The sequence below is a fragment of the Schistocerca americana genome, chromosome 2 (assembly GCF_021461395.2).
Source record: "Schistocerca americana isolate TAMUIC-IGC-003095 chromosome 2, iqSchAmer2.1, whole genome shotgun sequence".
NCBI classification, from domain to species: Eukaryota; Metazoa; Arthropoda; class Insecta; order Orthoptera; family Acrididae; genus Schistocerca; species Schistocerca americana.
The window spans coordinates 208,541,524-208,566,332 of record NC_060120.1 but is presented as its reverse complement, the minus strand read 5'-3'; the positions used below and the strand labels follow the sequence as shown (position 1 = coordinate 208,566,332).

Here is a 24,809-nt window from a genome sequence, read left to right as displayed (position 1 = left end):
TGTTTCGTCGGTGTTATACACTTGGCAGAATAACAGTTCATTTTCTTCTACAATTTCTTGAAACTTAACAGAAAACTCCTTAGCAGCTGCGGCATCGGCAGATAGTTTTTCACCGGAAATAGAAACAAATCGGACACCGTAACGAGTTTTCCAACGATCAATCCAGCCTTCACTGGCAGCAAATTTACTTTCGGCTTTCAGTTTTTTTGTGCAAAACTATCGCTTTTTCTTTACGAATTGTTCCGGATATTGTAGCTCATTTTCTTCTTTCTTGACAAAACCACATCCACAATGCGTTATCAAGCAGTTCAAGTTTAGGCTTTTTTTAATGTTTTGCGATTCTTCAGAGTGTTTTCACCATCAATCGTCTCTGTATAGAATTCAATGTCTTTCCCATTCTTCCTCCAATCGTTAATTGTCGTAACACCTACACTCAGTTCCTTTGTAATTTTTTGGAGCGATTCTGCTTCGTCCAGTCTTTGTAGCACTGCTAATTTTTCATTTAGTGAAAGAGTTACGTGTTTACGTTTGAATCCAGACATGTTGAAAAACAGAGAACTGTACACACTGCACAATAACGTATGGTATAACAACATGCACAGCGATAGATACCGCAACAATGGCCCGACAGGCGTCAAGTCAGTGACAAGTCGGCACAGGCTCGCGAGACTGAGCGTGGTCGGACTAACCAGAGTGACGGACCATCCAAGGTCGGATTAGAGGGGTTCTACTGTAGTTCAAAACTTTTTATTTCAGCATTTCTCTAGTTCAGAATTTATTTTGTGGGAGTTAAGTTAACAGTTTCGTGTAAGATAGTTGTTTTGCATTTTATATTATTTCCTTTATTGCTACAACGACAATGAAAACTAGAGCACAGGCAGAACTGTACAAGAGGACAAAAGTAGTTTCAAACAAAGTTTTGAAAAATTTGAGACGTGGTGTAGAAAATTCTTATCAGGATAATGAAGTCAGAGAACTTTCGAATAATATTGTGAATAATAAGAGTGCAGTCTATTATTTTCGTCATGCGTGCCTAACTGCAGGGAATTACACGCAATTCAGACGATCAAAATACCATAACACAACCCGATTTCGTTATGAGAGATTTAGGTATTGCTTCTTCTTCTGCAGAGCTAAGTAATTTTGTCTTCCCCTCTTTCAGTTATAATGTCACACAATTAATACTAGCTCAGCTTAATGAGATGAGAAAATCCAGTAATGAATGGTTTAGAAAATCCAATAATGAAATTACGGATTTTAATAAAGAGATTAAAAACTTAACGACGAACTTCGTAACGAGAACAAAGAATCGAGTAGCAAACAGGAACAAAATTTCAAGCTACAGGAAAACAGCTTCAAATTTTTCATGATTAAAAACGTTGACACGTAGAAGAATTAAACCAATATTTATATCTCGTTTTATACCATCTTGTAACCCTTCATAAAGCATTATGAAAGAATTAGATAAATATTGTAGATTGTACTACTATCGTCAGCACAGAAATTGTGATTTATACCTATCTGATTTTCAAAGTATCGGTAACGGACTACCGAATAATTCTACAACTTTGCCTCCACTCCTTGCACTATTAAAGAATAAACCACCACCCGATCCTACAAAACAGTTAGTACCACTCCCTACAAGACGACGTTTAAAACACCGTGAAATGATTAATGCAGCATTGGAAAACAACAAGAAATCCCCAGAGAAAAGGAAGAAGCTACAGAATCCACGCGTGAACATCAAGAGTTTGCAGGTAGGTCAAAAACTGTTGCTCAAATCGCATCGTTTATCACTTAAAAGGAAGTCTTTAAGTAGCAAGTTTTTCATGGTGTATGAAGGTACTTCCCGCATACGGCGAATCGCACATGCAAATACTGTGGAACTTTAAACCATACGCACACGTAAATCACGAGGTCTTCATCAAAAATCGAACAGCGAAGTGTACAAAGAGTGGTACCCTAGGTGGTTAACTGTATTTTGATAAACATATACAGTGGCGAGCATAGATGCCCCAGCTGTTGCAATACATTTTCTTACTTCAGCTTTCAGCACTGTTTCATATTCTTCAACAAATCTGTATATCTGTTAATGTATCTCTTACTGTCAATCTACTTAATAAGGAATTTTAATGAATAGTGACGATCTATGATTCTTGTTGTGTGAAGAAAAGTGCTTTGAATTTGACAATACAGTGAAAGTAGACAATTTTCTTTTGCATCTATTTTTGGACTAAGACAATATGGAATGGTAAGCCATCTGTGGACTATCTGTATTCATATCGTATTATTCTGAGTTTACTGGAGAAATATCTAATTGAAACGTAATACTGTTATCTTACTTCATGATCTCAGAACTTCTGAGAACTTGATATAGCAGAGTAGACTTGGTTTTGAGGTTCTAAGGTAATCATTATTTATTTTTTAAGGATGATTGTTTGCACAAATAATGAAGTTTCTTGTGTCTTGTAACTTATGCTGTACATTTTCCTTTACCTTTAACAGACAGAAAACTACGTTATTTTTTAGGAAAGTGCATGAGATTATTTTTTCTGCACTTGCATATTTTGTCAAGTAGATCATGAATTCTAGAGGAATAACTGCTGACTTTATTTTGAATGAGACTGTGTATGAGTGATTCTGAACTGAGAAAGGTATTTTTGATGGGCACTAGTTTAATTAGGAACGTTTCTGACTGATGCTTGTCCTGCTATTTAGGAAGTATTTTGAGGAGTGATAATTTCAGAATTGTATGCATACAAGTGATGAATCAAATGAATTCTATGCGATATAGATACCGAATGTGATGAGGAATTTTGCTTTGGATTGCCATGTGAGGCTTATGTTGTTATTATGGTTTATTATACTGCAACTCTGGTATATTATGGTGCAACTATCATATATTATGTTGAACGTATGGAACATTATGTGAAGTGAATTATGGCTCGAAGGATATTATGCTGAAGTTTAATGAAATATGTTCTGAGGAAGACAGAAGCGGCATTATATACGATTTAGTGAGGAAGCATTTTTTTCAGCTGTTTATTGAACAAGACAAGGTAAGGAATGTACACTCCTTACACCAAGCCAACCACAGCTGTACTAGGTACGTCATGGTAGCTCTGTTTGTGCACCTTTTATTCGAAGGTAGAGTCACAGTGATATTTTCAAGAGAGATTTATTTTGTCATGAAAGTATTTCTGAGAGGACAGTACTACTGAAGTTTTTTTTGCTACTGACGAGATGTATTATGACGTTAAGAGCTATCGATTATGGAAAAAAAACACGAATTACAGTTTGAGATACCAATCATACCTGCTACATACATTGAAAACTCCAAAAACACAAAACTTTTACCTGTATGAAACACCAGTGATTGCAGCTGACACCTATTTGGAAATAAGAGTGCATCTATAGATGTATCCGTCGAGTAATGAGCAAGGATAGTTTTACAAAGATTTCTTTCTCTACTGCTAAATTATGTTAGGTATGTGAAACGAATTTTATAGCTTTGCGAAGTTGTATAATGAAACTGTCTCAGTGAAAAATTTTGTTTTTCCACGTATTACTAGTTACACTTACTGTACTTTATCTTTTGTGTGTGACACGGTTATAACTGAGTTTTTCTCTATTGCAGAAGTATAAAAAACACAGAACTCTATGTGTTTGTATGAACTAAACAATATTTGCAGATCGGAGTATAACGTACGTAGCGAGCGTGTTACATTCTAACAATGTAAATGTTGCAGTGGTCTGTTACGGAGAATTAGACATCCCAGACGTATCCAGTCGCGTTAGGAACGTTGTTTTCTGACTTATATAATAAATATGTTACGCATTTTGACAATTTTTTCTTTTCAGCTTGTAGTATTTTTCCGCCTAGATACAAGTTGATCAGCTACATTTTAATACAAGGTTGTAAACAATTGCATAAAATAAGTTACTTCATCATTTTATTGTCTTCCTATTTAAACAATTTTGTTTCAGACTTTCTCTTATGGTTCTGCTACAGATGTGATGCAGTGCCGATTCTATCAGCTTAAGTTAATGATTGTAAGTAGATGATTGATTTTCTCTTGTCGTTAAGCAAGACTTAAGCTCAAGGGAGTCCGTATGCTGCTTTTTCGGTTAATACGAGTAAACCATTTTTTTCAGCTACTACTGAACAGTTACAGGATAAATCATTTTTGTGCTGCATTCTAGTGTGTGTTACACCATTATTAGTTGCTTTATAAGATACGTCCTTTGATCGTTGCACTCATTTTGCTATTGTGGTTAACTATATGTGGCAATAGGATTATAACACCATATGATTCTGACTGCATTCGATTCTGACTCCATTCGATTCTGACTCCATTCGATTCTGACTCTATTCGATTCTGTCTCCATTCGATTCTGACTCCACTCACAGACAAGCTGCCATTTAACATCTGACGATATTGAATTTTTATACTACTTACTATTTTCTATTCAATGATCATCTCGTAAAAATTACTATGATCGTTAAAAATGAAATAATTATTTTGTAATAATAAGGAAGTACTTGTGATAATCACAGACTCATTACTCAGTGATTGTATGTGTAATAAGTTATGAGAATTAAATTGAATATGCAGTCATAAGAAATGACATTATTTCCTAACTTACTTTGACTGAAGCTCAAGTCACTTATACTGTACCGGTATAAGAAGGCGTTGCATGTATACTCACATGTGGTTTTTCTTTAATGCCTGCTGCAGAAATTGTATCATATGGACTTCATAATTTGGTTGTTTATCTGTAATTTTAGTGTGTATGTGAGTGTATCTTCGACCAACGCTAATTTTCTATTGTATGACAGTACTAATTACTTGTAATTACTAAGTATATATCAATTCTGGGATCTATGACTAATTGTAACTTTTCTAAATACACTCCTGGAAATGGAAAAAAGAACACATTGACACCGGTGTGTCAGACCCACCATACTTGCTCCGGACACTGCGAGAGGGCTGTACAAGCAATGATCACACGCACGGCACAGCGGACACACCAGGAACCGCGGTGTTGGCCGTCGAATGGCGCTAGCTGCGCAGCATTTGTGCACCGCCGCCGTCAGTGTCAGCCAGTTTGCCGTGGCATACGGAGCTCCATCGCAGTCTTTAACACTGGTAGCATGCCGCGACAGCGTGGACGTGAACCGTATGTGCAGTTGACGGACTTTGAGCGAGGGCGTATAGTGGGCATGTGGGAGGCCGGGTGGACGTACCGCCGAATTGCTCAACACGTGGGGCGTGAGGTCTCCACAGTACATCGATGTTGTCGCCAGTGGTCGGCGGAAGGTGCACGTGCCCGTCGACCTGGGACCGGACCGCAGCGACGCACGGATGCACGCCAAGACCGTAGGATCCTACGCAGTGCCGTAGGAGACCGCACCGCCACTTCCCAGAAAATTAGGGACACTGTTGCTCCTGGGGTATCGGCGAGGACCATTCGCAACCGTCTCCATGAAGCTGGGCTACGGTCCCGCACACCGTTAGGCCGTCTTCCGCTCACGCCCCAACATCGTGCAGCCCGCCTCCAGTGATGTCGCGACAGGCGTGAATGGAGGGACGAATGGAGACGTGTCGTCTTCAGCGATGAGAGTCGCTTCTGCCTTGGTGCCAATGATGGTCGTATGCGTGTTTGGCGCCGTGCAGGTGAGCGCCACAATCAGGACTGCATACGACCGAGGCACACAGGGCCAACACCCGGCATCATGGTGTGGGGAGCGATCTCCTACACTGGCCGTACACCACTGGTGATCGTCGAGGGGACACTGAATAGTGCACGGTACATCCAAACCGTCATCGAACCCATCGTTCTACCATTCCTAGACCGGCAAGGGAACTTGCTGTTCCAACAGGACAATGCACGTCCGCATGTATCCCGTGCCACCCAACGTGCTCTAGAAGGTGTAAGTCATCTACCCTGGCCAGCAAGATCTCCGGATCTGTCCCCCATTGAGCATGTTTGGGACTGGATGAAGCGTCGTCTCACGCGGTCTGCACGTCCAGCACGAACGCTGGTCCAACTGAGACGCCAGGTGGAAATGGCCTGGCAAGCCGTTCCACAGGACTACATCCAGCATCTCTACGATCGTCTCCATGGGAGAATAGCAGCCTGCATTGCTGCGAAAGGTGGATATACACTGTACTAGTGCCGACATTGTGCATGCTCTGTTGCCTGTGTCTATGTGCCTGTGGTTCTGTCAGTGTGATCATGTGATGTATCTGACCCCAGGAATGTGTCAATAAAGTTTCCCCTTCCTGGGACAATGAATTCACGGTGTTCTTATTTCCATTTCCAGGAGTGTATGTCACTATTAACATCTTTGGTCAAATCTGTATGTCATTTAGTTATGTTATATGTTACACATTTTGCATGTTCTGGTTCGAAACATGTACTTTATCATACGCTGTGTGCTTTACCATCAAAAAACGAACGTGTATAAAACAAGTTTGGCGGTATGTGGTTGGCCTAAACTTCATATTTACAACTGTATTTCAAGTAACTTGCCACACTTACGCAAATATCTGTGGTCATACATATTTTGAGTTATTTACTGAGCACTGAGCTTATGTGCCTATTCAAATAATGTTGACTTTTATATTCAGTTGTATATAACTTACTGTTATTCTTTTAGTTCGCTATGGTTTGTGTCTGTTATTGTGTCATATATGAGACTTTTGATCTTCTATGTCAATGATGAGAACCTGTTTTCTCAAAGGGGTACAAAGTCAATGCTTTTACGATCTTCTTGAAATCGTTTGTACTCAAAAAAGTATATTGTGCCTTATACTATTACTACTGATTCTGTAAAGCATCTTTATCTGAATATGAAAAGGAGTGAAACGCTAAAACATTTTGGTTTCGTTGACAGTGGACATACTGTATGTAATGAGTCCCTGACTCTCCTTATATCTCAAACTTGTGTGTCGTCAAATGAATGTATTAACATTTTAGTGCGGTTTGTCGGTCGACATAGTGTGACTTGTCCCCGAGTCTGCTGCACCTCAAACACGTGTTTCTTTACCTGTTTTTCTATTGCCGGATGATTTTTATTCTCTTGGAGAACTGTTAATAACATTTCGTTACCTTGTCAAATGATCTACCTCCAATGCCATGCAGATATGAGTGCTTCCCTGCACAATATTACTTCCATATTTATTTTCTCTCTCTTTGCGCTATTTGCTATTCTGTGTAATATTTGTATCCACACAAATGATAGACATATTTTACATTCTTGGAGAACTATAAATAACATTTTGTTATCCTGTCAAATGAAGTACTTTCAACATCAGATGGAGGTGTGTGCTTACCTGCACAAGATTTTCTTGTATATTACTTTTTCTTTACTACAATGTACAGCTTATCAGTTTCCTATTAGGTCCATAGGTTATGTAACCTTTTGCTTGTGTTTATGTGTTCTGTCACATTTGTAAAACAATTGATACTATTTTTCTCTATTTTATTTTGTACGAATTTTACGTTTGCTCCTTGCCAACATGTTAGGCAAGAATCATCCCAAAAAATTCTTAAAAGTGGGGGTGGGGGTTATAAAAGTTGGACGTCAATACATCTTTGCAAAGTTGACCAATGACTCTGCTATGGTGTGCATACACAAACTGTGAGTCCGAGACATTATTATCGCGAATAGTAGTGAGGGAACAGTTGTTTTGACGAGTCAGAAGTGGTCAGACATAGCCTGCAGCGGAGAGAAGCTGTGCGACATGAGAGGTCGCACCTTGCCGCAATCGTACCAGTAGCGTCGGAGGATTCTTTGCTTTGGTATTAATTGAGGTTTTTTAGTAATCTTCCTTTTTGCTGCACGTAGTTGTTGCTTGCTTGCACACTGGAGGGATTTTGTCAGATTTGTGTATGCATACATTGAGAGTAATTTTCGTATCTTTGTTATGACCAGAGACGTGTTTATTAAGTATAGACGTTGTGGAATTGTTAAGGTCTGTGTAAATTTTGTCAGTGTTTAAATAATCTGCTTTGTGAATACAGTAAATTAAAGTCTTTATTGGTTTCTTTCGTTTTTTTACACAGTTTAAGACTTGTTGAACAAACGCCTCCTGATCATTCAATTTCTATTAATGAAATATGGCAGTATTGTTGCAATTATTATGACCATGCATTACACTCTGCATGGACCACACTGTTGCTTCTGAAATATTTTTAGCGTGTTGCTGATCACGCTGTTTTAGCGGCAGGACGAGGTAAGTTGTCCGTTGCGAACAGGACCATTGCCGAAAAGTTGTTAGGAGTTGTTGGAGAGTAAAAAACTCGCAGTCAGATACTTGAGAATTGATTTCTTTGTGATCTGTAGGAAGAGTTATTATTTTATGTTTCCTTTTGCTTTCAATCAGAATTTTATTATTCTTAGAGGTGCAAGGTCACATACTTCCGTACGTCTTTCAGTAGAACAAACAATAGTTACAAAAACATACACGAGTTTAAAAAAGATAATTACGAATCGGTTTCAAGGTCACTGCTCTGGGGGAGTAGGGTTAACTGGAAAAAAAAAACGAAAATGTATCAAGATGTTTTCATTTGCATGTCTTTGAAGGGCAGATAAGTCGAAAAGCTGGTTTCCTTCTTTTACGTTCCCAACTCTGCCCAGGACGTTTCCGCCTTTTTTGTGCTGAAATAGGAGCCTTTTTTCTTTTTGGTTATTACTATATGTGCGATGGTGGTTTTAATAATTTCTTTTAAGATTTGGGTCCAAGAGGTATTAGTTTAGCGAAAGCTCAGAATGAGTGCGACTTAGTGACGATTTTGTGTATGCTGTCGCATGGTGATGTCTAACACGATGACTGGCATTATAGAAGATACCTCCACTTACTTAATTTTGGTTCCACCTGTTGATGCTGTAATCGACTTACTACAGGTACTGTTAATTCGTAATGATAATGTGTCTCTTGCAAATGAGTGACGTTGGTGTCACGGATTTTTTCGTGGCGATTAGATACGACGGCGGTGGGGATAACACGTTAAGTGCTTAGCTTCGCTTACGTGTCGGGGCAACACTTCAGTCACCTGGCTACTGTGGTACTAGACGAGTGTGAATGCGGTGCTGGTAAGGCCAGAATCTTTTCATAAAGGGGACATATCACGTATGCAATGGAACTACCAGTACGAAAACGTCGTATCGCCGTTTCTTCTGGGTTCAGTATGCGGGAGTCTGGTTAAATTACCTAATGCGGGCGCATGTTAATGGCAAGCTTAAGCCCGCACCTTTGTTAGATTCTGTTGGTTTTGTGGAATGTTCGGTCGTTATTAGTTAATGTTTTGAGTTGATTCGGAGTGTTTATGCTCTTTTATACATGGCGATATATTGTGTTTCATGTAGGAAAAATTCTGTTTGTGGTTTTACACACAGCTTTAGAATATGTGACGGTTATTTTCTGCTTACACTCTATGCAACGGAGAATCACTATATTGCTTCGTTTTAGTTGACTTATATGGGTAGTAGTAGTAGTACTAGTAGTAGTAGTAGCTTTATTCATCCATAGATCTCTTTTTACAAGGATATAGGACATGTCAAAAAAGTTACAAATTTAGATCAATTTAAAATAAGCTAATTCGTATACACATATATTTACAGACTTCTAGTTAGAGACAATCATTAGATTTACTCCTGGTATACAATACTTTTTTTACTAATAACTTATTAAATAATGTAATGCCACATTGTGCACTCATATCTATCAGTCACTGCACAATTAAATAATGTAATGCCACATTGTTCACTCATATCTATCAGTCACTGTACACAATATACACACATTGTTCCATAATACTTCACTCACTACACACATACACACTCACTCACACACACACACACACACACACACACACACACACACACACACACACACACTAGTGATCTCTGGGCCATTTTCTGCACCGCAACTTCCCATTTGCTATCCTGAAAAACTGAGTCAGTATCTCTCCATAATGAGTGGGATGTTGAGCTCAGAAAGAGGAAGAGGTGTTAGTATTGTGCTATGCATAGCTTGAGGGTAAGTATTTCTAGAAAGAAAAAAAAGAAGGGAAAAAACGTAAAGTGAAGGTGTTATGTGGAATGTTGGATGTGTTATAATCATTATTATTATTATTTACTTGTATAACATTTTTTATCAAATCCCTATTCTGTTTTAGCTAAGTAATCCTTCAATTCATAAAATGTATTCCATGACAGGCACTTTTTAGCTGCCTTTTTAAATAAGTGTATTTTGGCAATTTCTTTAATCTCTTTCGGTAATTTATTGTACAGTTTTATTCCTTGGTAGAAAATGCTCTTTTGAGTTTTATGTTTATTTTTTCTTGGTAAACGTAAGTTGAGTTTATCTCTTGTTGCATGGTCATGGACAGAACTGTTTGTGCAGTAATTACCAATGTTATTTTTAATGTGTACAACTGACTGGTAAATGTATCCACATGGAGCAGTTAAAATCCCCAGTCTTCTGAACAGATCTTTACAGTGAGCTCGACTAGTATTTTTGGTTATTATTCTTATGGCTCTTTTCTGGAGTTTGAAAATTGTGTTCATATTTTGTGCATTTGTTCCCCAAAAAAGAATTCCATAGCTAAGAATTGAGTGTACATATGAATAATATGTAACTAAAAGACACTGCATGCTGCACACTGATGATAGCATGCCAATAACATTCTGTCTGCAAGTACCTTTGTGTGTTTACACCACTTCAACTGAGAATCAATATTCATTCCTACAAATTTTGCATTTGTTACACATTCTGTGGAGGTGCCATCTACATTTAATTTAATGTTGTCATTTTTCCTCTTCAAACTGAAATTCATGGCATTAGTTTTCTTTATGTTCAATGTCACTTTATTACTTATTGACTAATCATAAACTTCCTTGAGAGTCTCATTTGCTTTCTCAGCAAGGAATTCTCTTGTTTTCTCAGTGACTATAATATTGCTGTCAACAGCGAAGAGGATTTTTTCATCGTGAGTAACACTAGTGGGAAAGTCATTGATGCATGTCAGGAACAGTATTGGTCCTAATATGTTACCTTCCAGAACCCCTATATTAATGTATTTTGGTTCTGGTAAGTGTTTTACTAAATGTTTAGATCTATTTGAAGTATGTGTTATCTCTACTCTCTGTGCCCTATCTGTTAGGTATGATTGAAACCAGACATTAGCTACCCCTCTCATTCCAAATGCTTCTCATTTGTTTAATAGAATCTTGTGGTCGACTGTATCAAACGCCTTAGAAAGATCCGAAAATATGCCTGTGACACACTCATCTTTATCAAGAGCATCAAGTACAACTTTTGTGAATTCTACTATGTCTGACTCCATATTTAGCCGCTTCAGAAACCAAACTGCGATTCGCTTAAATGATTGTATTTATTCAAGTAATTCATTAATCTGTCTTTCATAATTGCTTCTATTAATTTTGAGAATGCTGACAGCAGGGAAATGAGCCAGTAATTTTCTATGTCTTCTGCATTACCTTTCTTAAGCAAAGGTACAACTCTTGCCTGTTTTAACTTCTCTGGAAATGTCCCTGATGTGAAGGATTCATTTAATATATTTGTTAAGGGGCCTTGTATAATCCCTATGCATTGTTTCAGTACAAACATTGGTACTTCATCTAAGCCTACTGACTTTTTATTTCTTAGTTTTTGATTTGTTTTACTGACGTCATTCTCTGTGGTTGGAAGTAACATCATTGTATTTAGTGCAACATTATTTGCTGGTGTTTCTCTGCAGTACTTGAAAAATGCTCGTTTACTTAGTTTGCTAAGTGCTATGGACATTTATTATTTTATCCCCTTCCCTTAGAGAGTATGTTATTCTGCATTTGCTTGCCTCTCCCCATTTCCTTTTTTATAACATCCCAGACTGCTTTGCTTTTATTCTCAGCATTATATATTGTTTTGTCATTAAACGACTTTTTTGCAGCAATCAGCACCTTCCTATAGATCGTTTTGTATCTACGATAGAAATTTAAGAATTCTGGATCATTGCGAATCGTTTACATGGAACTGAGGTGTTTTAAGTGTTTGGGAGGACTTCTTAATACCTGCTGTTATCCATCTGTTTTATGAGATGTTGATACAGACATGCATACATTTGGAAATGCCTTTTCAAAGTTCAATTTAAACAGTGTGGAGAATTTAGAGAATTTCATATTCACATTGGTTTCCTTATACACTTCAGCACAGATTTGTTTTTCTAGTTCTTTTGAAAAATCTTTTATTTTGATTTCTGATAGATGTCGTTCGTAGGCTCGTAGTTTAGGGAATGATTCGATGCCTGACTTTATTATTGTCATTTGAAAGAGATGGTCTGATAGTCCGAGATCTTTTACAGCTATATTGCAATCTTCTCTATCCATATTTGTGGCCACATGGTCAGTTACTGATGAAGTCGTTGTGGTAACCCTTGTTGCACTATTGACCAATAGGGACATGAAAAAACTTTGAAGGATGTTTATGAAGGTACTGCTGGATTCATTTATGATGTTAGTGTTGATGTTAATGTCGCCACACAGAATTATGTTGACCTTTGTACTTGAGACTTTATCTAGAACTTCTGTTAACTTATTGAAAAAAGTGTCCACATTACGACTGGGAGATCTATACGCACACAAAATGATTAATTTCTTGGTGATATCAAGCCCTGTTATTCAATTGCTGATATTTCAAAGTGTTTCTCTTCACTTACGGTTCTGAGATCATGTCTTGATTTGAACTGTGTTCCTTTTCTGATATAAATGCATGATCCTCCACCCCTTGAAGTAGTTCTGCAGTAAGAGTTTGCCCTTTCATACAATGATAATACTACATTTTGGATTTCTGTTTCCCTACACCAGTGCTCAGTAATACAAATTACTGTGCAGTTCAAATATTGGAGCTCAACTTCTAATAGTTGTATTTTATCTTTTATTGATTTCATGTTTTGATGGAGGATTGTTATGTGTGTGAAATGCTCCATGTTACTCTTTCCAATGGTTTGTTTTTCTTTGTGACATCTGGTATATGTGATGTTTGAGGTGTTAAAATCTGTGTTGTGAGTGATTGTTTCAGTATTTTTTGAAGTGGTGGAGATACTCTTTAGGCAGGGGAACCTGTTGTCTGGATTTATCCTAAAAAAGACCAACTTTTCCTACCTATGACATCAAACGTTCCTGTAACTGAGGGCCTACACCTCGCCCATGGCTACTACCTAGTAGCAGCATTTTCTTCTTCCTAACACTTTGTACATTCCTAGGCTTCTTGACCTTGGTTGAAGTGTGCTCCACATTTCCCACTCCTCGTTCTACCTGAAGCTCTTCTCCACCTAACTCTCGAAGTGGTAGATACTTGTTTTTTGTGTTGATGATAAAACTGTCAGATCCCGTTCTCTTTCCTCCTATCCTCCTACCAGCTGACAGCTCCCAACCACCCTCATCTTCCCTATCTCCCTTGATCGTTATGAGTTCCTTCCTGGCTTCCTTCAGTTGTGCCTGAAGGGCACAGTCTATCCTTTCCTGTTCCCCAATCAAAATGTTCCTACTGCATACTCTGCCGTTGCAGGAGAGAGCCTCTTATCCCAACATTCTCCCCACTGCATCCCCCCCCCCCCCCCCCCGTGAAAATATTTCCTACGAGATTGGCAACAAATCCCTCTTCTCACTACCCTATAACAGCTCCTACATTTCTCCCCCTGCAGGTATTATGGTATCCTGTTTAGAATGTTACTACAAGTTTTGCTGATTTTCTTAGAGTTTTGACAATATCTATAGACGCCACATTTAGTTGTAATTTTTCAGATGTTCCTGAAGATGGAACTGTGCCCTAAATCTACATGTGCTCCCTTTTTATTGGAAAACAAAATTTAATACATCTTGTGTGATTGATATCATAAATTATTAATCATGGATAATTTATACAACAGTTGTGGACGTTCTATCAAGAAAAACATGTGTCAAATGATGCCTAATAGGGACGTGGGGTCATACTATGCATATATCTTTTACGTCGCACGTTAGTGAGTATTAGTGCTGATGTGAAACTTGGCAAGTGGTGTTTAGTGAAGGAGGTTGTACCTAAGTACATTTCAGCTATGCTTAGACAGGCTAGTGAATATATTTGTAGTATTGGCCAATTGTGCTTTGGTAATGAGAGTAGGGACTTGTATATAAAAAAAGAATGATGCAAAATGGAGATAATACTTACCACACTCTGCGTTAAGAGCTGCTTTGAGTGCCAACCTTTTTGGCGTTGTATATAGGTATATTATTAATCAAATGCTAATATTTAAGGAAGAATTAGACGCCAAACATGAACGCAAGTTTCGGGAGCTATAGGCTGGTCAAAAGCTGCAACAAGAAGAAGGTATCTATTCTCATTTCCCCCCTTTCGAATTCTACCTCAACGTACAAAATCGAATACACGGTTTTCAGGCCGGAAATTAGATCTGATACACAATGGGATCTCACTTAATAACCGAAAAAAGATTTGCACCGATGGTTGTTTTGACAGATACATACAACAGGAAGCATTGGCAGCAGAGCAGAAAACTAAGGAAAACATATGTGAAGAATAGTGAATACCCTGATATCTGATTTCTCACAGCAGATCACTTCTGTACTATTCCTCCTGGGTCCTATAATTCATTGATTCTGTTAAAGAATTCATTTTCCTACAGACAACAGTTCGATCGCCATTCACCAATATCCCTCACACTGAGAAATTCTTTAACCTTTAGTTCTGACCCACCAACCAACATCTCTTGTGATAAGGTAATTTCCCTACCAACACTCCAACAAAATCTCTGTCACTCCCTGCGCTGTCTGAATGTTTCAGTTTGTTAATTATTTCCTAACTGTATCCTTTCACATTTTCCTGTAATACCCTGGGGCTGTCTGAAAAGCTTCCATTATTTCTCTATGTCTATCCTTGGAGCAGTAGTCAACCAAGAATAGTGTCTATGATCCTTCAATATTTGTATTTCTCAAGAGCATATGCCTCCATTGTGATCTTTTTATTTTTAAGCTTGCACTGCTTATTCTCGACGTACTGTTTTCAGACTATTCATCTGTAACTTGGCTTCCAACCTTAACTTCTAACCCTATTTACAACAGAAATTGAATTTATTTCCCAATGAGATCGCAAAATATGTTGTAAAGCTTACTATTATTATATGTTTGCATTATTGAAATTGACACCAAGAAATTTTTGTTTTAAGGGTTGTTTTGTAAATCAGTCATCGTTTTCACAGCTTCAGAAGTGGTCTCTTTAATTTCTTCCACTTTTGTCTCATTCTTCCTACTACGCACCTGGAAAAGCTGATTAGTCACTGTCTACTTTGGCTTTCCCTTGTTTACCATCAATAGCTTTTTATACAAGCATTCTACCTCTTCGTTTCTAATACTTCCCGACTCTTCTTGCTATGGAAATATTCTAAGTTTAACTTTTTCTGGTGCTTGATCTACGTTTAGTTAGTTTGTCAAACATTGCGTCCACTTCTTTTTGTGATTCATCTACCATTTTTCTCGCTGCTTTTACCTCTTTGCTAACAGTTTCTTTCTGTATATCCACTTCTTTGTGTGATTCTTCCATTTTTCTTAACATTCTCTTCCGCCCTTCTGTCAATCCCTCCGTCATCAGTAACACCACTTCGAACATCAGTTCGATCGTCTAATTGTAGTCGCAAGAAAAACAAAACGAACAGACAAACACGGAAGTGACACTCAGTAAATTCCGAAATTCGTACTCAAAGACTGTCAGATTTCGTCAAGATATCATTAAAACAACGCTGCCTTCTCACTACACGGCGGTCTATAATGTGATGTAACAGGAACCCCTCGAACATTAATCTTACCAAAAGTGACCGTTTTATCTCACGTACATATGTTTGGAGATAATGGAAATCAAGAATATTTAACTTTTCTCGGGATTAATCGAATATTACAGCTATACAGATCGCAATAACTTTTGTTATCTACCACACATGCAAGCAAGGCTCAGAAAATCATAGGATGAGGAGTACTGAATGAATGTAAAAATCAAAACATTCCCCCTAACGAAGTAGTTCACTAACAGGAAAACATCAGCTATTCGTAATTAGCTGCTGCAGCTAGCTTAATGATGGTCACTGTAAACGCGTGTATTTTACCAACATACGAAATTATCAATATTAAAATTGGCACAAAAACTAAGGAACATGCAAATGCAGAAAATAACACTTGCATGCAACACAATAAACTCGTACGCAGTAAAAGCGAAAAAAAAAAAAAAAGACTGAGGACTCGAGTACCACTGATAATAACAGCAGTTATTTGCAATACTAAGGGCAGTATCAGAAAATTTCTTTGGCAAGTTCTAACACTGCAGCAGGACGTTAGTAAATGAAATAAATTAATTTTACCTTCTAACTGAAAGTTACAACTCTATGGGCACTTCAGTTTTGAGAAATGCGGTGATAATGAGAGAGTAATACAGCTAGAGCAGAAATCATAGCTTTATTGCAAAATGCTTTCACACAACAGTCAGCGAGGGTTAAGCTTTTGTAATATATGCAACTTCAGCCTCCAGTTAGCTGGAACTGTCGGCGTGTAATCATCGTCCGCGTTGATGAATCGCAATCCAGTCGCGCACAGTCCAGTAATCATAGCCGTCGTGCAAATCCTCTTGATCGTTGCCGCCCGTTTGTGGATGCAGCGGGATAGCGCGATGGTTGAAGAATAATCTCGATTAGTTTTCTTCAAGCGGCAACGCAAATAAGACACATCATGAAATTATTAAACAAGGTATCCAGAAATCGTAACGTTTGTTAGCCGTTTGTAGCCACAGTTTTGAATTTGTTGTTTCCCGTTCGATCGTGATTTGGAACATTTAAAAGTAGCACAATCCATAGTAAGAAAGTACACTAATTTATTTATAATTCGGTTTAACAAACTGCGGTACGAGCGGAACAGTACATACTGTTCACAATAGTTAGTTACCGTAAACTCATTGTAGTCACGCCGCGATCGACACATCGTAGATTTAAGATCAACGTTCCGAATATCAGTTCAGCGAGAGTAATAGTACGCTAAAGTGGAGACACTTTACTTAGCGTATTACAGTTTGGATTCCAGAAGAGTTGCTCTACGGAGACAGCCGTTTATGCATTAGCTCATTAAATAGTACAAACCTTCAATAATGTTATGTCGATAGTTGGTATTTTTGTGATCTTTTTAAGGCGTTTGATTATGTAGATAATATTACTCTCTTAGGAAAATTCAAGTTTTATGGAATAGATGCCTTCATCCACGGCCAGTTTGAACCGTACTGAACAAACAGAATGGAAATGTTTGTGCTGAATAATTCAGTGTCGGAAAGGTAGAAAATTTTAGAAACTGGGGGAAAAAATTATACAAGGAGTCCCACAGCTTTCAATTTTGAGTCCCCCGCTACTCCTTACGTAGGTGAATGACCTTTCACTTAACATTCAAAAAGAAAAAATGGTATATTTTCCAAATGATACTAGCGTTACAATCAATTCCGATAGAGAGAAATCAATAGGAGAGTTGGAAAATGTTATCTCCCAAGGAATTATTAAGTGGTTTTCTGAAGATGGACTGTCACTAAGTTTTGAATAAACACGCTACATTCAACTCTGCACAATAGATAGAGTCATACCAACAACTGACATAGCGCATGGTAAGGAGTCGGTAAATAGGGTAGAATACTTCAAAGTTTTGGGTGTACATATAGTTGAAAACTTGAACTGGAAGAAGCGTGTTACTGAGCTTCTCAAAGAATTAGGTCAGCTACTTTTGGTCTTCGTATAATTGCTGACCTTGTAAACAAACGTATCAGCCTCCTGACATATTTTTCATATTTCCACTCAATAATGTCTCACGGAATAATTTGGTGGGATCACTTATAACGTAAGTATTGATTGCACACAATCGAACAACCTCTACAAGAAGCTAGTCATTTTAATTGTGCCGTCACAGTACACATATTCGCTAGTAAAATTCGTCATAAATAATCCATCACAATTTGAGAAGAGCAGTGAAATACATACCTACATCACTAGTAGGAACAATGACCTTTACTACCCACTGTTAAAGCTGTCAGTGGCTCAGAGAGGAGTTCAATATGCAGCAACGAAAATATTTGATCGTTTGCTCAGTAACATAAAATGTCTGACAGTCAGCGAAGCAAGTTTTAAATCTAATTCGAAATCATTTCTCCTGAACACTTCTATTCCATTGACGAAATTCAACTTAAAAACTAATATCCAGTAAAACTGTGTAGTTGCATAATTAATACTAAAAATAGCAAATAACAATGCGTTCATTAGTGTTAACACTAATCATGTATGTGTACCCTGTAAACTGGCTCGTTCCACAACATTTCGATAAAAGAATCGTTCAGATGATCTATGGAACATATAACCAACTGACTAAGTGCATTAACGTATTTCTAGTTCAGTTTGAAGTCCGCAATACGCACTGCAACTAGATACAGTAACGCAAAGATTTACACAGGTTAGCAATTTACTTCTTATAAGTTTTAAGATTAATCACCTGAATGTCAATCCTCGATGAAAAGTTGCATTACAGCATTGTTGTTGTTGTTGTTGTTGTGGTCTTCAGTCCTGAGACTGGTTTGATGCAGCTCTCCATGCTACCCTATCCTGTGCAAGTTTCTTCATCTCCCAATACCTACTGCAACCTACATCCATCTGAATCTGCTTAGTGTATTCATCTCTTGGTCTCCCTCTACGATTTTTACCCTCCACGCTGCCCTCCATTGCTAAATTTGTGATCCCTTGATGCCTCAGAACATGTCCTACCAACCGGTCCCTTCTTCTCGTCAAGTTGTGCCACAAACTCCTCTTCTCCCCAATTCTATTCAATACCTTCTCATTAGTTATGTGATCTACCCATCTAATCTTCAGCATTCTTCTGTAGCACCACATTTCGAAAGCTTCTATTCTCTTCTTGTCCAAACCATTTATCGTCCACGTTTCACTTCCATACATGGCTACACTCCATACAAATACTTTCAGAAATGAGTTCCTGACACTTAAATCTATACTCGATGTTAACAAATCCCTCTTCTTCAGAAACGCTTTCCTTGCCATTGCCAGTCTACATTTTATACCTTCTCTACTTCGACCATCATCAGTTATTTTGCTCCCCAAATAGCAAAACTCCTTTACTACTTTAAGTGTCTCATTTCCTAATCTAATTCCCTCAGCATCACCCGATTTAATTCGAGTACATTCCATTATCCTCGTTTGCTTTTGTTGATGTTCATCTTATACCCTCCTTTCAAGACACTATCCATTCCATTCAACTGCTCTTCCAAGTCCTTTGCTGTCTCTGACAGAATTACAATGTCATCGGCGAACCTCAAAGTATTTATTTCTTCTCCATGGATTTTAATACCTACTCCGAATTTTTCTTTTGTTTCCTTCACTGCTTGCTCAATATACAGATTGAATAACATCAAGGAGAGGCTACAACCCTGTTTCACTCCCTTCCCCAACCACTGCTTCCCTTTCATGCCACTCGACTCTTATAACTGCCATCTGGTTCCTGTACAAATTGTAAATAGCCTTTCGCTCCCTGTATTTTACCTCTGCCACCTTCAGAATTTGAAAGAGCGTATTCCAGTCAACATTGTCATTACCTTCTCTAAGTCTACAAATGCTAGACACGTAGGTTTGCCTTTCCTTAATCTTTCTTCTAAGATAAGTCGTAAGGTCAGTATTGCCTCACGTGTTCCAATATTTCTACAGAATCCAAACTGATCTTCCCCGAGGTCGGCTTCTACCAGTTTTTCCATTCGTCTGTAAAGAATTCGTGTTAGCACTTTGCAGCCGTGACTTATTATACTGATAATTCGGTAATTTTCACATCTGTCAACACCTGCTTTCTTTGGGATTGGAACTACGAGTATTATATTCTTCTTGAAGTCTGAGGGTATTTCGCCTGTCTCATAGATCTTGCTCACCAGATGGTAGAGTTTTGTCATGACTGGCTCTCCCAAGGCCGTCAGTAGTTCTAATGGAATATTGTCTACTCCGGGGGCCTTGTTTCGACTCAGATCTTTCAGTGCTCTGTCAAACTCTTCACGCAGTATCGTATCTCCCATTTCATCTTCATCTACATTCTCTTCCATTTCCATAATATTGTCCTCAAGTACATCGCCCTTGTATAGACCCTCTATATACTCCTTCCACCTTTCTGCTTTCCCTTCTTTGCTTAGAGCTGGGTTTCCATCTGAGCTCTTGATATTCATACAAGTGGCTCTCTTTTCTCCAAAAGTCTCTTTAATTTTCCTGTAGGCAGTATCTATCTTACCCCTAGTGAGATAAGCCTCCACATCCTTACATTTGTCCTCCAGCCATCCCTGCTTAGCCATTTTGCACTTCCTGTCGATCTCATTTTTGAGACGTTTGTATTCCTTTTCGCCTGCTTCATTTATTGAATTTTTATATTTTCTCCTTTCATCAATTAAATTCAATATTTCTTCTGTTACCCAAGGATTTCTACTAGCCCTCGTCTTTTTACCTACTTGATCCCCTGCTGCCTTCACTACTTCATCCCTCATAGCTACTCATTCTACTTGTACTGTATTTCTTTCCCCCATTGCTGTCAATTGTTCCCTTATGCTCTCCCTGAAACTCTCTACAACCTCTGGTTTAGTCAGTTTATCCAGGTCCCATCTCCTTAAATTCCCACCTTTTTGCAGTTTATTAAGTTTTAATCTACAGTTCATAACCAATAGATTGTGGTCAGAGTCCACATCTGCCCCTGGAAATGTCTTACAATTTAAAACCTGGTTCGTAAATCTCCGCCTTACCATTATATAATCTATCTGATACCTTCTATTATCTCCAGGATTCTTCCATGTATACAACCATCTTTTATGATTCTTGAACCAAGTGTTAGCTATGATTAAGTTATGGTCCGTGCAAATTTCTACAAGGCGGCTTCCTCTATCATTTCTCTCCCCCAATCCATATTCACCCACTATGTTTCCTTCTCTCCCTTTTCCTACTCTCTAATTCCAGTCACCCATGACTATTAAATTTTCGTCTCCCTTCACTGCCTGAATAATTTCTTTTATCTCATCGTACATTTCATCAATTTCTTCATCATCTGCAGAGCTAGTTGGGATATAAACTTGTACTACCGTAGTAGGCATGGGCTTCGTGTCTATCCTGGCCACAATAATGCGTTTACTATGCTGTTGGTAGTAGCTTACCCGCACTCCTATTTTTTATTCGTTATTAAACCTACTCCGGCATTACCCCTATTTGATTTTGTATTTATAACCCTGTATTCACCTGACCAAAAGTCTTGTTCCTCCTGCCACCGAACTTCAGTAATTCCCACTTTATCTAACTTCAACCTATCCATTTCTCTTTATAAGTTTTCTAACCTACCTGCCCGATTAAGGGATCTGACATTCCACGCTTCGATCCGTAGAACGCCAGTTTTCTTTCTCCTGATAACGACGTCCTCTTGAGAAGTCCCCGCCCGGAGACCCGAATGGGGGACTATTTTACCTCCGGAATATTTTACCCAAGAGGACGCCATCATCATTTAACCATACAGTAAAGCTGCATGCTCTCGGGAAAAATTACGGCTGCAGTTTCCCCTTGCTTTCAACCGTTCGCAGTACCAGCACAGCAAGGCCGTTTTGGTTAGTGTTGCCAAGCCAGATCAGTCAATCATCCAGATTGTTGCCCCTGCAACTACTGAAAAGGCTGCTGCCCCTCTTCAGGAACCACACGTTTGTCTGGCCTCTCAACAGATACCCCTCCGTTGTGGTTGCACCTACGGTACGGCCATCTGTATCGTTGAGGCACACAAGCCTCCCCACCATGATTCTGGTTCATCTTATGTATTCTAGTAGTCTGCAGTACGTAGCATACAGTCCGTGGCATTCGCACTCGATACTACACAAGTACCTTCAGATCTCCAAATTGTAGTTTAGACTGATGCCCAGATATCAATTCAGAATGAGAAACAATGACACACGTTTGATTATTAGTTCCTTTGGCCACAGTACACACTATAATCAAAACGCTTGTCACGGATAAAACAGTTTTTTTAACATCGCCCAAGACGGAGCACTTCAGCACACACGTGACACAAAAATCATTACCGTTCTCGCTCTCCAGGCTTTTTGTTGGCGCACGCCTGTCGACAAATTTCTACGGCTCAAGACATGTCACTTTGCATTACACCGAGTACAACAATTCACAGTTTCGTACAGAATTGCAACTTCACATTATAATGTTCATGGAAAATATTTTAAAGTAACATGTTAATAAAACTGCAAACGCACATCAGAAAAACAAAACAAAAATAGCAGTTCCATGCATGGCAGTTTATCTACATCTATATCTGCATTTACTTGGATACTCTGCAAAGCACACTTAAGTGCCAGCCAGAGGGTTCATCGAATCACCTTCACAATAATTCTCTGTTATGCCGCTCTCGAAAAAAAAACGAACACCTCTATCTTTCCGAGCGAGCTCTGATATCCCCTATTTTATTATAATGATCGTTTCTCCCTATGGACGTCAGAGTCAACAAAATTTTGTTTCGAACTCGGAGGAGAAAGTTGATAATTGACATTTCGCGAGAAGATCCTGCCGCAACGAGAAACGTCTTTGTTATAACAAGGTGTACCCCCATCCTGTATCATGTCCGTGACACTCTAACCCCTATTTTTTGATAATACAAAACGTCCTGCTCTTCTTTGAACTGTCTCGATGTACTCCGTTCATCCTATCTGGTAAGGATTCCACATCGAAAGACCTGCACCAGGCGAACGGTCTACCCGACGGGAGGCCCTAGCCACACGACATTTCCATTTTTACCGCGCAGCAGTACTCCAAAAAGAGGACGGACAAGCGTAGGTAGGCAGCCTCTATAACAGATCTGTTACATGCTCTGTCAATAAAACGCACTCTTTGGTTCGCCTTCCCCACAACATTCTCTATGTTTTCTTTCCAGTTCAAGTTGTTCGTAATTGCAATTACTAGGTATTTAGTTGAATTTACGGCCTTTAGATTTATTTTGATTTGCCGTATAACCGAAGTTAACGGAAGGAGGGGGGGGGGGGGGGTTCCACTGTGGGCCGAATCGCACAATAACAATAACCTTGGGTTCAGTGTGGGGCAGCGGTGGCGTGGGTGGACTGCTGTGGCCTGTTGTGGGGTTGTGAAACACTGAAGGCTACGGCGGGACGAAGCCTCACCGTCGTTTCTAGGTCCCCGGTTCAATACACAATACACACACAATATACAGATGACCAAAATATCGTAACAATGTAATTCGGAACTGTGCTGTCGAATGGGCGCGTAAGATTTCGCTTCAAGAGTGAGTTTGTTCTTAACGGGATACAACCCGACGTTTTTCGTCGACAATGGACGTCGTGCGAAAGATACAATGAGCGGTGTTTGTTTGGGGTGACTCTAGCTGTACATTAAACTAAACTAAACTAAACTAAAGTCGTCCCGCACAGGCCATGAATGCCCAATGGTACCGACTGGCCGCCATGTCGTCCTTAGCCCACAGGCGTCACTGGATACGGATATGGAGGGGCATGTGGTCAGCACACCGCTCTCCCGGCCGTATGTCAATTTCCGAGACCGGAGCCGCCACTTCTCAATCAAGTAGCTCCTCAGTTTGCCTCACAAGGGCTGAAGTGCACCCCGCTTGCCAACAGCGCTCGGCAGACCGGGTGGTCACCCACCCAAGTGCTAGCCCAGCCCGACAGCGCTTAACTTCGGTAATCTGAAAGGAACCGGTGTTACCACTGGGGCAAAGCCGATGGCTTCCAACTGTACATTGCAAAACGGATATTGGAAGTACCTGCCGTAATACAAGAGGAAATGCACATGGCGACTCTCAGGAGAGGCTCCCGGTACTGAAATTAGCTTCCTCTTTCTGGATAGAGTCGAGAAGCAATACTCGTTATGAAACAGATCTTTGGCCGCACAAGACGAGCGAGTGTAATGCTCATTATTTTTTCTGAATTCTTAATATACCCGATTGTTAAGTTTAGCCATTGTAACCAACAATAACGCTGTCACAGTGAAAACAACAAGCTGGCGTGTGTACCAGGTTGTATTTCTTATTAGAGGTTCGCTTAGCCATGGAAAAGCTAAACGACTGAGATTACAGGTACCTGTTTGCTCTAATGCCTGACAAAAGTCACAATGAAAATTAACAGAGAGTAAAGTTCTGTAAAGATCAATCCAAATTACAAAATGACGCTAACATTGTGGGGAGGTATCAAAAGGTGTAGAAGACTATGCGGAGAAAACACAGCAAAATCTGTTCAAGTTGCGAAGGAATCGGGCATAGAAATAATTCGATGGAGAAGGTCGAAAAAATGTGCCGGGCCGAGACTCGAGTCCGGATATGTCTCCTAACGCGAGTGGTTGATTGCCTTAACTGGCCTGGCCATACTGAAACGCTTCCCGTACTCCCCCCAGATTCTCAACTTGTCACACGCCAAGCAGCGTGCACTGTCCATTTTCCTTCTTGCTCGCCGCGAGTCCTGTTTTCCAGCAAAGAGTTTCGACCCTTTGCTCGCACTGAAGTAATCAAGACCGTCACGCCTACTGATGAACTATATACAAGGTGTCCCACCTAGCCGGCCGTTGTAGCCGAGCGGTTCTAGGCGCTGCAGTCTGGAACCGCGCGACCGCTACGGTCGCAGGTTCGAATCCTGCCTCGGGCATGGATGTGTGTGATGTCCTTAGGTTAGTTAGGTTTAAGGTTGGTTGGTTGT

The 24,809-nt window shown here is 39.4% G+C and overlaps 1 protein-coding gene across 1 annotated transcript in view; it reads left to right on the top strand.

Moving 5' to 3' along the window:
• Nucleotides 1–9,071: 9,071 nt before the first annotated feature.
• The window catches only part of LOC124596436 (juvenile hormone acid O-methyltransferase-like), a 119,154-nt gene continuing 103,416 nt past the window's right edge, over nucleotides 9,072–24,809 (top strand). Inside the window, exon 1 of the mRNA XM_047135571.1 lies at nucleotides 9,072–9,103. The gene's annotated coding sequence lies outside the window, so the exon portion shown is untranslated. The remainder of the gene's footprint in view (nucleotides 9,104–24,809) is intronic.